The sequence below is a fragment of the Penaeus vannamei genome, chromosome 25 (assembly GCF_042767895.1).
Source record: "Penaeus vannamei isolate JL-2024 chromosome 25, ASM4276789v1, whole genome shotgun sequence".
NCBI lineage: Eukaryota > Metazoa > Arthropoda > Malacostraca > Decapoda > Penaeidae > Penaeus > Penaeus vannamei.
In genome coordinates this window covers 23,659,797-23,672,296 of record NC_091573.1, presented here as the reverse complement: position 1 = coordinate 23,672,296, position 12,500 = coordinate 23,659,797, and positions in this window count along the sequence as shown.

Here is a 12,500-nt window from a genome sequence, read left to right as displayed (position 1 = left end):
CTATTACAACGCACAGCCCATCATAAAATAACAAAAGCCATTTAGGTAATTATATTTAAAAATACTGTGTACCGTTGAAAAAAATAACCAGTACAGTAAAACAACTAGCCGTCAAAAGCAGCTATTGCCACTGCACCACAGAAGTGGGTGGAGCTTAGCGGCCTGTCTCGTCTCCGATCACGAGACACCTTTAGATGTCGCGTCGCGTCGCGCGAAACCTAATAGTCACCGGAAAAGATAGCATTAATCTTGTTTCGCGATGCGATGGACGGAGGATGCTATGTGAATATTCACACTGGAAGAGATGCCGCCGAACTAGTATCACATCACTCCGTGGCTGCAGCCAACAGAGACAGTATACTCTGTGGTTTCTTGAGGAGGAATAACTGCAAATACTAACTCTAGCACTGAATATACAAAAAGGGAAAGGAAATGGGTCCACGAGATCTATTTGGCAAGGAAGAAGTTTGTTGAATATCATCATCTAAAGCAAGAGCTGGGAGGTATTTAAAGAAAAATTCAAACAATATTCCAAAGTATCTCACGAGGAATTGCAATATAAAACGACTCTCACTGCCCGAGACGAACTGTCAACTCACTGGGGCGGGGGTAGGGGGCAGGGGAATTCCCTGAAAAGTCAAGTGTGCATGCATCAAAGGAGCTTTGTTTTAAAACATCGCCGGCCCTACGACTGATCAAGCCATGTACGCGTAGCTTCCCAACCAGTGTGAACACATCACGTGCATAGCCTTACTTCGCTCTCGGTGTGAATCAGCCTAATTCATTGCCAGAGATTGTTTAATATGTATTTTTGTTGCTGTGTAGAATGGCCGCAAATGGAATAGTACCCAATATAGCAATTTAATAGCTTGGTTAGTGTAATTTATAGCTCCTAAAGTTATGCCATCTTTTCCATCGTTTACGGCAAACGCGACACCTCGCGCGACAGGAATCGAGTAGGCGGTTAACATTTATCGAGTTGCCAGATGTATTCCTCCTATTTCGGATATTTCATACATATTCGTACTTATATTGGATATCTATTACAACGCACAGCCCATCATAAAATAACAAAAGCCATTTAGGTAATTATATTTAAAAATACTGTGTACCGTTGAAAAAAATAACCAGTACAGTAAAACAACTAGCCGTCAAAAGCAGCTATTGCCACTGCACCACAGAAGTGGGTGGAGCTTAGCGGCCTGTCTCGTCTCCGATCACGAGACACCTTTAGATGTCGCGTCGCGTCGCGCGAAACCTAATAGTCACCGGAAAAGATAGCATTAATCTTGTTTCGCGATGCGATGGACGGAGGATGCTATGTGAATATTCACACTGGAAGAGATGCCGCCGAACTAGTATCACATCACTCCGTGGCTGCAGCCAACAGAGACAGTATACTCTGTGGTTTCTTGAGGAGGAATAACTGCAAATACTAACTCTAGCACTGAATATACAAAAAGGGAAAGGAAATGGGTCCACGAGATCTATTTGGCAAGGAAGAAGTTTGTTGAATATCATCATCTAAAGCAAGAGCTGGGAGGTATTTAAAGAAAAATTCAAACAATATTCCAAAGTATCTCACGAGGAATTGCAATATAAAACGACTCTCACTGCCCGAGACGAACTGTCAACTCACTGGGGCGGGGGTAGGGGGCAGGGGAATTCCCTGAAAAGTCAAGTGTGCATGCATCAAAGGAGCTTTGTTTTAAAACATCGCCGGCCCTACGACTGATCAAGCCATGTACGCGTAGCTTCCCAACCAGTGTGAACACATCACGTGCATAGCCTTACTTCGCTCTCGGTGTGAATCAGCCTAATTCATTGCCAGAGATTGTTTAATATGTATTTTTGTTGCTGTGTAGAATGGCCGCAAATGGAATAGTACCCAATATAGCAATTTAATAGCTTCGTATCAATATCATCTATGTGGTCTTCAGATTTATACTTAGTATTCTGCCTACATGAAAATGATCACAACAATTTACACAGCGATACCTGTGTTGTTGCTTTCCACTAACTCGATTTAACGCGGTGGCACATACAGGCCTATAGACTGGAGTGATGAAAGGTTTTTATGAGGGGTAGGTGATATGCCAGCAACAGTTACATTACACTATGATATGCTGCGAATTGTACTACAAATCCTAACTGCTTGACAATTATCTACTAATAATTTAAAATGCCAAATGTATTGTTAACGGCATTACATGTCAAAATATATTTAATTATTTGTATAAAGGAAATTTTTCTTTTTATCCCAAGTCTGACTTCATTAGCCCACAGCTTGATTTCAAATAGGTCTGAATACAGCACAGGCAATGCAATATTCCGAAAAAGTAGGGAGTTTATTCATTTAGGGTATAGAACATTTAATATTTTGATATCCACCTGTGAAATGTACATAGAGGAGATTCTTATGGTAAGTGTGCAAAAAGAATAACATAACTATGAAGGTCCATTGCCTGTGCATTTTGAAGGGCACATCTTTAAATTGAGGCTTATGAACAGAAGCATTTATGGCATAAATGCGGTATCATCATCTGATCACTTCTTATACCAAACCACATAGTAACGCAGGTATGGAAAGGAAAGCAGGAAAAATACATCCTATAACACCAATTTTTTTTTAATGCATTCTCAGATTTTATGTTATCGAATGGCACTTCTGTTACCTGCATTGGAATTGCGAGAGTAGAACCGCTAACACTAGGGAACAAACTAAATCTGGATGAATTACAAAGAGAATAGGGCCCTCTCCAAATCTAGTGATCCTCACCCTACCCCTTCTAGTCAATACAGAGGTGGGCTACGTGGCCAGGACGCCCACTAGCCTGCCTCATGCACCCACATCCCACAAGCCTTCCTCCCATTTGGCAAATTTCCTCTTGCAGGTGGGAGGGCCCAGTTTCACTCAGCAGGGCTGGGCTGAACCACAGACGAGTTGGTACTTTCTGAGTGCGGCCGCCAGATATAACCATGCTTGAAAACAGGACCCATAGCTAGGCCCCTCCATGCTTTCTTGGTCATAAAAGCAAAATATCAGCCAGTTCATGCAAGATTAAGGAAGGTGAGTACATGTCAGTGGCCAGGTGGGAAACCTTAGGCTCCATTCCCGGGGCATTTAGAAGTAGAGCTCAGGGTATAGTTTAGTTAATGCTTTATAAACCTGGGATAGGAAAAGAAATATAGCACCCTATGGGAATGGACCTTCTTGCTGGCGATCATTGTAGAAAGAAAATCAGGGAAGCTCTAAAGCTCTGGAATTCAGAGGAAATCCCAGGATAAACTGGAAAGGGTCAGCAATCTCTGTCAGGTGGATCAGAAAATGTTACATAACCGACCATTGTGGATGAGCCACGATGTAACCTGCAGAGCTGTACGAGTTGTAATCTGAATCATGTCGGGGTTCTGTAAGAGCCTCTAGATTTTACCGATTGGCTACTATTGCGTTGGTGATTGATGTCATTCACCTCCATCCCTGCTAGGGAGGCACTTATCGACTGGCACCGAGGCTCCATACATGAAGTCGTAAGGACCGTATGGTGTGAAGGTCAGTCCTTGCAGCATCATGTCATGTAGAGAGATATAATAATAAATTTTATTCTATTTGTTACAATGTTTATTCTTGCTGTGGCATGCTGTCTGTTTACTTTGCTTCGAAATTCACCCATGTGCAAGGTATGGCCAGGGTTACCATCCACTGGCGGCGAGCAATTTGATATTGGGTCAGCAAGATTGCTAGATGAGAATGCTACCACTGCACAACATGGCAGGGGATGAGTAAGCCATTAGAGTATGTTGTAAAACCATGGATGGTTTTGCAACAAAATGGTCATCAGAGGAGGGAACCTATTTGATTGCTAAGACGTCCAGACTGCAGTCCATTGTCAATTTTGTGACATACGGTAAAGAAGCCTACCTGCTTCATAATTAACCACGATGAGAGGTCCACACGCTGGGCCCGAGTCTAGGGCCCATTCCATTAACAATGAGTGGATAAGTCCATCTACTCTGCCATTTAGCTGAAATAGGGGGAGGGCATGAGAAACCTTACTGGTGATGCACATCCCCTCTCAAAAGGAAGGTTTCCTGGCTAGTGTAGCCGACCCCTCACCCATTGGACCGCAGGCTCTCCTCGTTCCCAGGTAGCTGGCACAGCTCACCCCTTCTTAAGCTCCGGCGCCCAGGCCAATTTATCGTGGTTCGCCGCGACAGTTGGCCAGGCCTTCTCTTGTAGTAAGTGCCCCATTACTGCTCCCTTGGAGAGCGAGGTTACAAACCTGGTCTGGACCTTCTGGTCCTGGACATAGTTTGTGGCCACGCACCAAGGGCGACTTTTCGATGCCTGGGCCTGCGGGAAACGACGATTTCCAACATTCACCTGGGCTGCGGTGACGTGATCACACCCCCCTTGTAGCAGAGTGTTTAGCACACCAAAACTCCTGCCCTTCATAAGACCTCACCCTGAGAGCAGGTATAAGGATAGTCCCCAAAAGAGGACCAATCTGTTTTATATTCTCTCCATGACCACCACAAAATGAATGAGACAATGGCAGTCACCCTGGAGCCTTTCAAGGTTGCAGGAGGGCGAAAGAAAAACCAAAAGCAGGCCGAACATGTCCGGCGTGCTGAACCGAGCAAGGAAAAGACAGAAATATCAACCACAAAGTCTGTCCATGCACACCAGACTGAGAGAAATCTGAACTCTCCTCAGAATTCCCTCAGTCAAGAAGGGGCTCTAGCTGAACCAGCCAAATCAGCTGCCCCCACTTCTAAAGGCCTTAAACCCCTGCAAAGGGGAGGCGTGAAGCGACGAAGGGTGGAAACTGACTCTGAAGAAGAGGCAGAGCACACCCCAAGTCGACTAACGCGGTTGAAGGTACCAAAAAAACCTGAAGACCGACAATGCATACCAACTGGTTAGGGCATTGGAGAAGGAAAGGAATGTCAGACTTTCAATCCGAATCTGTAGAGATGAGGGCATGATCATTGCCCCCAAAGACAAAGCCACCCTGAACTTCCTGCAGGAAATCAAGGTGCTACAAGACGGGAGAAAAGTGTGTATCTCACCACTGACCTCCCAAGAGAAAAAGACCAAGATGGTGCTACTCGGTTTCCCACTAGGGTTCGACGTGGAGGTGACCACGTCTCTCCCACAAGTGGTGGAGGCTTCCCGCATGACCAAAGGGAAGTCTCCAACCAGGCAAGTCCTGGTTATCCTCAAGGGAGCCTCAATCATCACCCTTGATCTGGGTAACTGGGGCTCATACAAGCTCAGGACATATGTGCCAGAGCCCTTGAGGTGCTTCACGTGCCAGAAATTTGGGCATCACCAGCCCAACTGCAAGGCCTAAGCCAAATGTGGTGTATGCAGCGAGGCACACGAAACAGAAGTGTGTATCAAGGCACACAAAACAGAAGTGTGTATCAAGGCACACAAAGATGGCCAGAAGGACACAACAGCCAAGTGTCCAAACTGTGCCAAGAAACATCATGCTTGGAGCCTGGCTTGTTCTGTCAGGAAACAGGCAGTTTTTTAAAAGCAGGAGCTAGCCAAAAAGCGTCCTGACTTTGTCCTTGCGCCCCCAGGCACCTACGTGTGGGGTCAAAACAAAAGAGAAAAGACTCCCCGACCTCCTAAGAGGAAGGAGTCGCCCCCACAGCCAAAACTGGATAACTCTAACAGAGAGGAATTCCCCAAGCTTGCTAGTGGCAAAACCACAAAAAAAAAAAAACAAAGGGAAAAAGGTTCAAAGACCACAGCAAAGGTCCCCCCAGTAGAGGATAATCTTTTCTTTGACGAGAAAGATATGACTCTCCTGTTGAGTGCTGTAGTTTCTGCAGTAGCAACAGCCTCGGGGAGGACCAGTGAGGAGGCGGAGAAAGCAGTGCAGGTCACCATGACGGCTATGACCCAAACTGTGGCAGCTCTGAAGGGAAGGAAGCTAGAAGCCTCCAAACCGAAAACGAGCAGCACTCCCCTCCCTAAATCCTTGGATGGCAGGCTAGCTTCGGGAGAAGCATTACGTGAAACCCCAGCTAGTCTGTCAGGACAGACTGAAACTGTGCAGCAGAAGCCCCCACTGCAGGCCGAGTCTGTGCAGCCAAAGTCTCGTCCCTTGACCCGAGATGGCACTTCCAACCAAGGCTCTACACCCCTCAGTAGACCTTTAACCGGAGTGTTTCACTTAGAGGAAGTTGTACAATCCTCAATCAACGAAGATCTATATTTATCTGATGCCACCAGCACTGGGGCATCTGAAGCTGAAGCAAGTGACACTGAGTAACCATCATGGCACACAATCTAAGCATTCTGCAGTGGAATATCTGTAGCTATAAAAGCTCTCCAGTCAATAGTTCGAGCAAGGAGCATTGACGTAGTCATGCTCCAGGAGACACTAACAATGGGATCCGTTTGCTTCTCAGGATATCATGCCTTCACCACTCCAAACCTGAATGGTACTAGAGGCCTGATGACCCTGGTAAAAGAAGCTATCCCGTGCTCCTTAATAGCCAACCCGCCGCACTGTGGAGATGGTGTTGAATCTCTTGCTGTTGAGATTCAGCTACCTGGGGGCCCTATAAAAATATATAATATTTATAGCAAACCACTGTGTAAGAGCTTAGATCTAAACCAGGTCTGTGCTACTGCAGCACAAGACCGAGTGATCATAGGGGGAGACTTCAATGCACACATAGCCATGCTGAATCTCCGCAAAAGGCCGAACGCGGCAGGCATTCACATAGCAGAAGTGCTTGAGACGTTCCCTGAGATCGCTCTTCTCAACACCAAAGAACCAACGCATGTGAAGGGAGGGGTCCTAGACCTCACCTTTGCCACTGCAACAATGGTGGAAAGAATTCGGTGGTGTGTCGATGATACGGTTACTAGTGATCACTACAGCATAGTCATCACACTAATGGATGAGGGTCCAGCCCAAAGACCACATCATATTCCTAAATGGAAAACAGACAAGGCCAACTGGTTTGCCTTCCAGGAAGGCTTGGCTCGATGTCTGAAAGACAATGAACCCAACAATAATGAAATTGTGGATGTGCTAGAGGCAAGGCTAATCCAGGCCATAAACCAGGCAGCCTCACAAACCATTTCCAAAACTCGCCCATGGTCCAGAACTCACAAAGACGCCTGGTACTATAATGACGAGATCAAAGAGGTCAACCACAGGGTTAATATGTGCAGAAAAAACTTCCAACGGCAAAGATCTCCTAACAATCTGGCCCTGTTGAGGGAAGCTGTCGTGGATGCCAAGGCAATTGCCAACAGAGTAAGGCAGGAAAAATGGCTGGAATGGTGCCAAACTTTTGGGCACCAGACCAGCCTTAAAGAGTTGTGGAAGCGGGTCAGGCAAGCAACAAGCCGCTAAGCCCCGAAATGCACTTATCATGACCCACAATCAGAGGCTAACAGATTGGTACTTGAGTTCTCAGCCAGAACCAGCACCAACTATCTGCCTCCAATGATGAGAGAAAAACAACAAAACTTAAATCCAGAAAGACTTGCTCTCATAAGAGACAAGGCACTCGAAGCTGATGAAATGGATGCCTTGTTCTCTCTTAGGGAACTATGAAAATCATACAAATCTAGTTCTGGGTCAGCACCGGGATCTGATGGCATCTCCCACCCCATCATTTCGCATTTAGGCCTTGCAACAAATCCTGGCAAACCGCCACGGTGCCCCAGAGCTGGAAACAAGCCACAATAGTTCCCATCCCAAAACCAAAGGAGCCTGGCAAGTACCGTCCCGTCTCTCTTCTCAGCTGCCTGGGTAAAACAGCTGAGAAGATGGTACTCAACAGGCTCCGATGGAAGACGGGTCCCCCTCATGAACACCTGCCTGGGTTCACAAGGGGTAAGAGCACTGCTCATAGCATTTCCACACTCTTAAGCACAATCTGCACCTCGCCCGCCGTGATTGTCTTCCTTGACCTGGAGAAGGCTTTTGAACTGGCAAGTCTGCTTGCCATTCAAGAGACCCTAATCCAGAAAGGAGTCAAAGGCAGACTCTTGGCCTGGATAGCTGACTATAATAGGTCAGCAAATGTCAGATTTCAAGGCCACCTCTCACAGCACATGCCACTTGAAAATGGAACTCCTCAGGAAGGGGTTCTTAGTCCAGCCCTGTTTAATACCCTCATGTCCAACATACTCGACATTCACCTGCCAGAGGGATGCAAGATCATCTCTTATGCAGATGACTTGGCAATCATAGCTTCTGGCAATCACTGCCTAACTAGAGCTCAGCGTTGTCTGAACCTGGTGTCTGAAGAGTGTTGTAGGACGGGTCTAAAAATATCAGCAGCAAAATCCAAAGCAATGGCTCCGAGAACTAATGTCAGAAACAAAATAATCACTATACAGGGTATGGATCTGGAATGGGTGAAGGACTATCTATACCTTGGTGTATGGATAGGACACACACTCACTTTCAAAAAGGAGATCCAATACCTTCTTGACAGAACCAAGGAAAGACTGTCAGTCATGAAAGTCATGACAGGGAGACACATAGGAACAGGACACAAAGTACTAAGATCATTCTATGTACATGCTGTTCGTCCTATTATAGACTATGCATCTGTCGCCCTCATTGCTTCCAGTACAACATTAAAAGAAAAACTGGAAACAATACAAAACGAAGCAGCCAGGATAATTCTAGGTGCACCTAAGTGGACAAAGGTCATCAACCTCCTCATGGAAGCTGATTTACCGTCCATGGACACCAGAATTGATCTAATGGCAGCACAGTTCCTTTCCAAGGTCCTGCAGGCACCCAGAAACTCCTATCTAAGACAAAGAGTTCTCAGACGCCTGCAACAAGATTACCAGTTGTTTGCGGACAATTCCTGGCTCACACATACAGCCAGAATTTTGATACGCTTTCAGCTAAAAGAATCATTGCTTGCCAAGGGTATGGACTCCCCTCACCCTGATTACAAAGAACCCCACCGTGGGCAAACGAAATGATCGAATTCTCAATTCTAAATCTCACAATGAGAAAAGATCAATATTCCATGACTAGCCTAAAGGCACAAGCACAAAGGGTCATTGATCAAATAACTCCGCCGGGTAGTATAACATAATACATGGACGGATCCGTGGATCCAATAAATCATACTGCAGGTGCCAGCTTTGCAACAAAGGATACCACAGCATCCATTAGGGTCACTCACAATGCCTCAACGCTTCAGGCTGAAACGGTTGCGATCATGGAAGCCCTGACACACACGTCCCTGAGGGGAGGACACGTTGTCATTCACACAGATTCAAGAACAACTATTGACAGCTTACAGCATAGCATGCCCCCAGATAACATCTACCTCTTGACAACAGTGCTAAACATAGCCCAAAGAATCCTTGGTCAAGGTAGAAGAATCACCATAAACTAGGTCCCAAGCCACATAGGCTTATAAGGAAACGAGCTTGTTGATAAACTAGCCGAAAAGGGCAGGGGTATGCCCCCATCCTCCATGATCGTTAAACCCAGCTGAAGGGGACTAAGCCAAGGTACCAAAGCTGCAGCGTGTGCGGTCCTCCGGGGAGCACATAGAGAAAACATCACAAAATCGCTCGCTGCCAAGTGGTACTCAGATGCTTCAGGCTATGAGCCACTGGCCCTTCCTCCAAACACAAAAAGAGGTACCGAAGTCATACTATTCAGACTAAGACTAGGTTACCAATGTGCTTGGCAAATTATTGACAATGAGACTGCCAGGTTATGCAAACACTGCGGCGAGCCTAACGCCACCCTGTTACATTACTTGCAGAATTGTGTACACACACAATTTCTGAGGCAGGGACCACCCACCACAGCTGCCGGGCTAGTAAAAAGGGTGTGCAACATGCTTACCCCGTGGCAGCTGGATCGCTTGTTTGCAATTCAGCCACCGCGATAAGCATGCAGTTCTAAGAAAACATCTGAGTTAACTAGAAATAGTTAACACAGGCCGGGCCACTCCAGAGAAAAGGCCCGGGCGAAGCATGACTTTGCAAATCTAACTAAACTGAACTGAATGAGTTCAGCACTCACGATCCTCCAGCAGAGCAAGACCACAGCAAGCAGCAACACTGCCTACTTGGCCTTATCCTTTGGGGAGCCGCCCCGGCTCTCCCCGTCGATCTCCAGCACCCAGCCATACCTGTGGGCACTCACACCCACACACAAAAGTTCCTTAAAGAGATGATTGACACCAGTCTATGGCAGACGCAAATCCATTGCCATACTAGTGACCCCGGAGTGACACAAATGCCCAACTTTCTGGAGTAACACGGCTATCGCTCGCACGCTTAGCTCCCTCGAGGGGGAGTACCTGTAGCCGACCCCTGCAACCTGCAGTGCAGCATACTTCCGTCAGGTTGGGTCCAGGTCCACAGCTTGTCCTCTCGCCCTCACCATCAGCAGCTTCTCGAATACGCATACCGAGACCTGATTGGTTGACACTGGACACCTCACGGCTCGCCTATTGGACCGCAGGCTCCCCTCGTTCCCGGGTAGCTGACACAGCTCACCCCTTCTTAAGCTCTAGTGCCCGGGCCGAGTGCAGCACTCAGCGATCCTCCACCTGAGCAAAACACAGCAAGCAGCAACAAGGCCTGCCTAGTCCTTAGCCGTCGGGGGAGCCGCCCCGGCTCTCCCCGTCGATATCCAGCACCCAGCCATACCTATGGGCACGCACACCCACACACAAAAGCTCCTTAAAGAGATGATTGACACCAGTCTATGGTGGATGCAAATCCATTGCCATACTAGGAACAGCAAAACCACTTGTCCTGTAGCTCCTGGTTGCAAATGAGAGTGAACAGAATAGTGAGGACTGCGACCCCGAACCCTCATGGCCTTTCGAGGACTGGTACCCTTGTATCTATCTGATTATGTTGTTGGTAGGATTCATGTTGGGAGGATTAACCAAAGAGGAACACAAGGCAAGACCCCTGCTCACCAAAGGATATACCTGAAGGTCGTGGACAGAGGGCCCATATTTGTCAAGGAGGCAGTGGATTTGGATCTTGTCAATGGACTACTGTTGTGTTTGAGTCCTGTAAGATACCCCCATTATCGACGTTAAATGCAGGAAGGAGTGTCCGAAAAAAAAGCTAACTGCTTTATGTTGCCACGGTCCTACCGAGACTGAAGACACGAGAGGAATGTAATCGGGAACTATATCAGCTCATCCACCTAAGAGTTGGGCACCATTTTACATTCCCGCAGAGGGCCCGACGACCGACCAGCCATATAGGAATATCATTACCTGAACGCCCAGGTGTTTGAGACAAAAGTGGGAAGGATACAACAGTTTGGAGCAGGGCAATGTTGAATCCTGAACTGATAGCATCTACTTCTGCCGGGTAATGTAAGGAAAGGCAGAACTTCCGATGAATCAAAAATGTGGCACTATTAGTCATCAGGTCATTACAGGTAAGCAAACTGTTGCTTTGCAGAGCCTGACGCAGTTGAGGAACTAACGTCCATCGAAATGTAAAAGTTCTCAGGCAAAGCGATGCTTTGGCATCTGGAAGAGCCATTTCAGGTGCACTTTTCCAACATTAGGTTAGTTAATTCCTTTGATAAGAGCCCATTGACACAGATAAGGACAGATTTGGGGATGAATGTACCCGAGGGATGGGCCCGACCCACCTCTTCACGACGAGAGACCCGACATGATCACTTTACATAATCTCTGTAGCCATGCCTTTTGCTATCCTAAGGGGCAGTTTGAACCAAGGAAATCAGTGTGGCCCCCAGTTGAAGCGAGGTTAGTGGGTGGAGGTGTCCTTCCCATTGCAGCTCTCCCCAATAATACAAAAGGGTTAAATGCAGTGCCTTGTTCCAGGCTGGCTTTAAGGACTGGTACCTTCATAACCTCCTTTCCTTTGGTGCCTTGGCTTACCAATGCGGGAAGGAAGTTGTCTGGAGGAGGATGGAGCTCCCTCATCCCATAGCTGGTGGGAAGGAGACCTGCTAGTGACAAGAACAGGAAGGTTCCTCATTCACCCCAATGCCTCTCCAGAGTGTCGGTTGTCACATGTAGAAATACGGTGGTACCAAAGGAGGAAAGGCCTTCTGTGACTGAAGCTGCCATCTTGACTAGCTTGGTCAGGTCCAGAAGAGCCTGGACCAGAAAATCTTGTATCGCCATTACTCGAGACTGAAACCATTTTATCTCTAGGGCTGTAAGTTCTGAGGTAAGAGGACGATAGGCCACCGGAAAGAGTGCCACCCTGAAAGGCACCCGCTAGACCCATCATGTTGGGAAGGTCCTCCATAAATCTTTTCTCACAAGCGATGTCCCTGTTCTCCACGAGAGTTGATCATCCTGAGGATTTATTCTCCTCCCTCCTCCTTTCTGACATGGAAACACTCTTGAGCGAGGAGGTGAAAATTTAAACACAAATGTGTAAGCAGTTTGCCTATACCTCTCATTTCATTTTCTATCACAACCATTTACAAATCCAGCACATCTCATCAAAAGAAAGCAGTTGG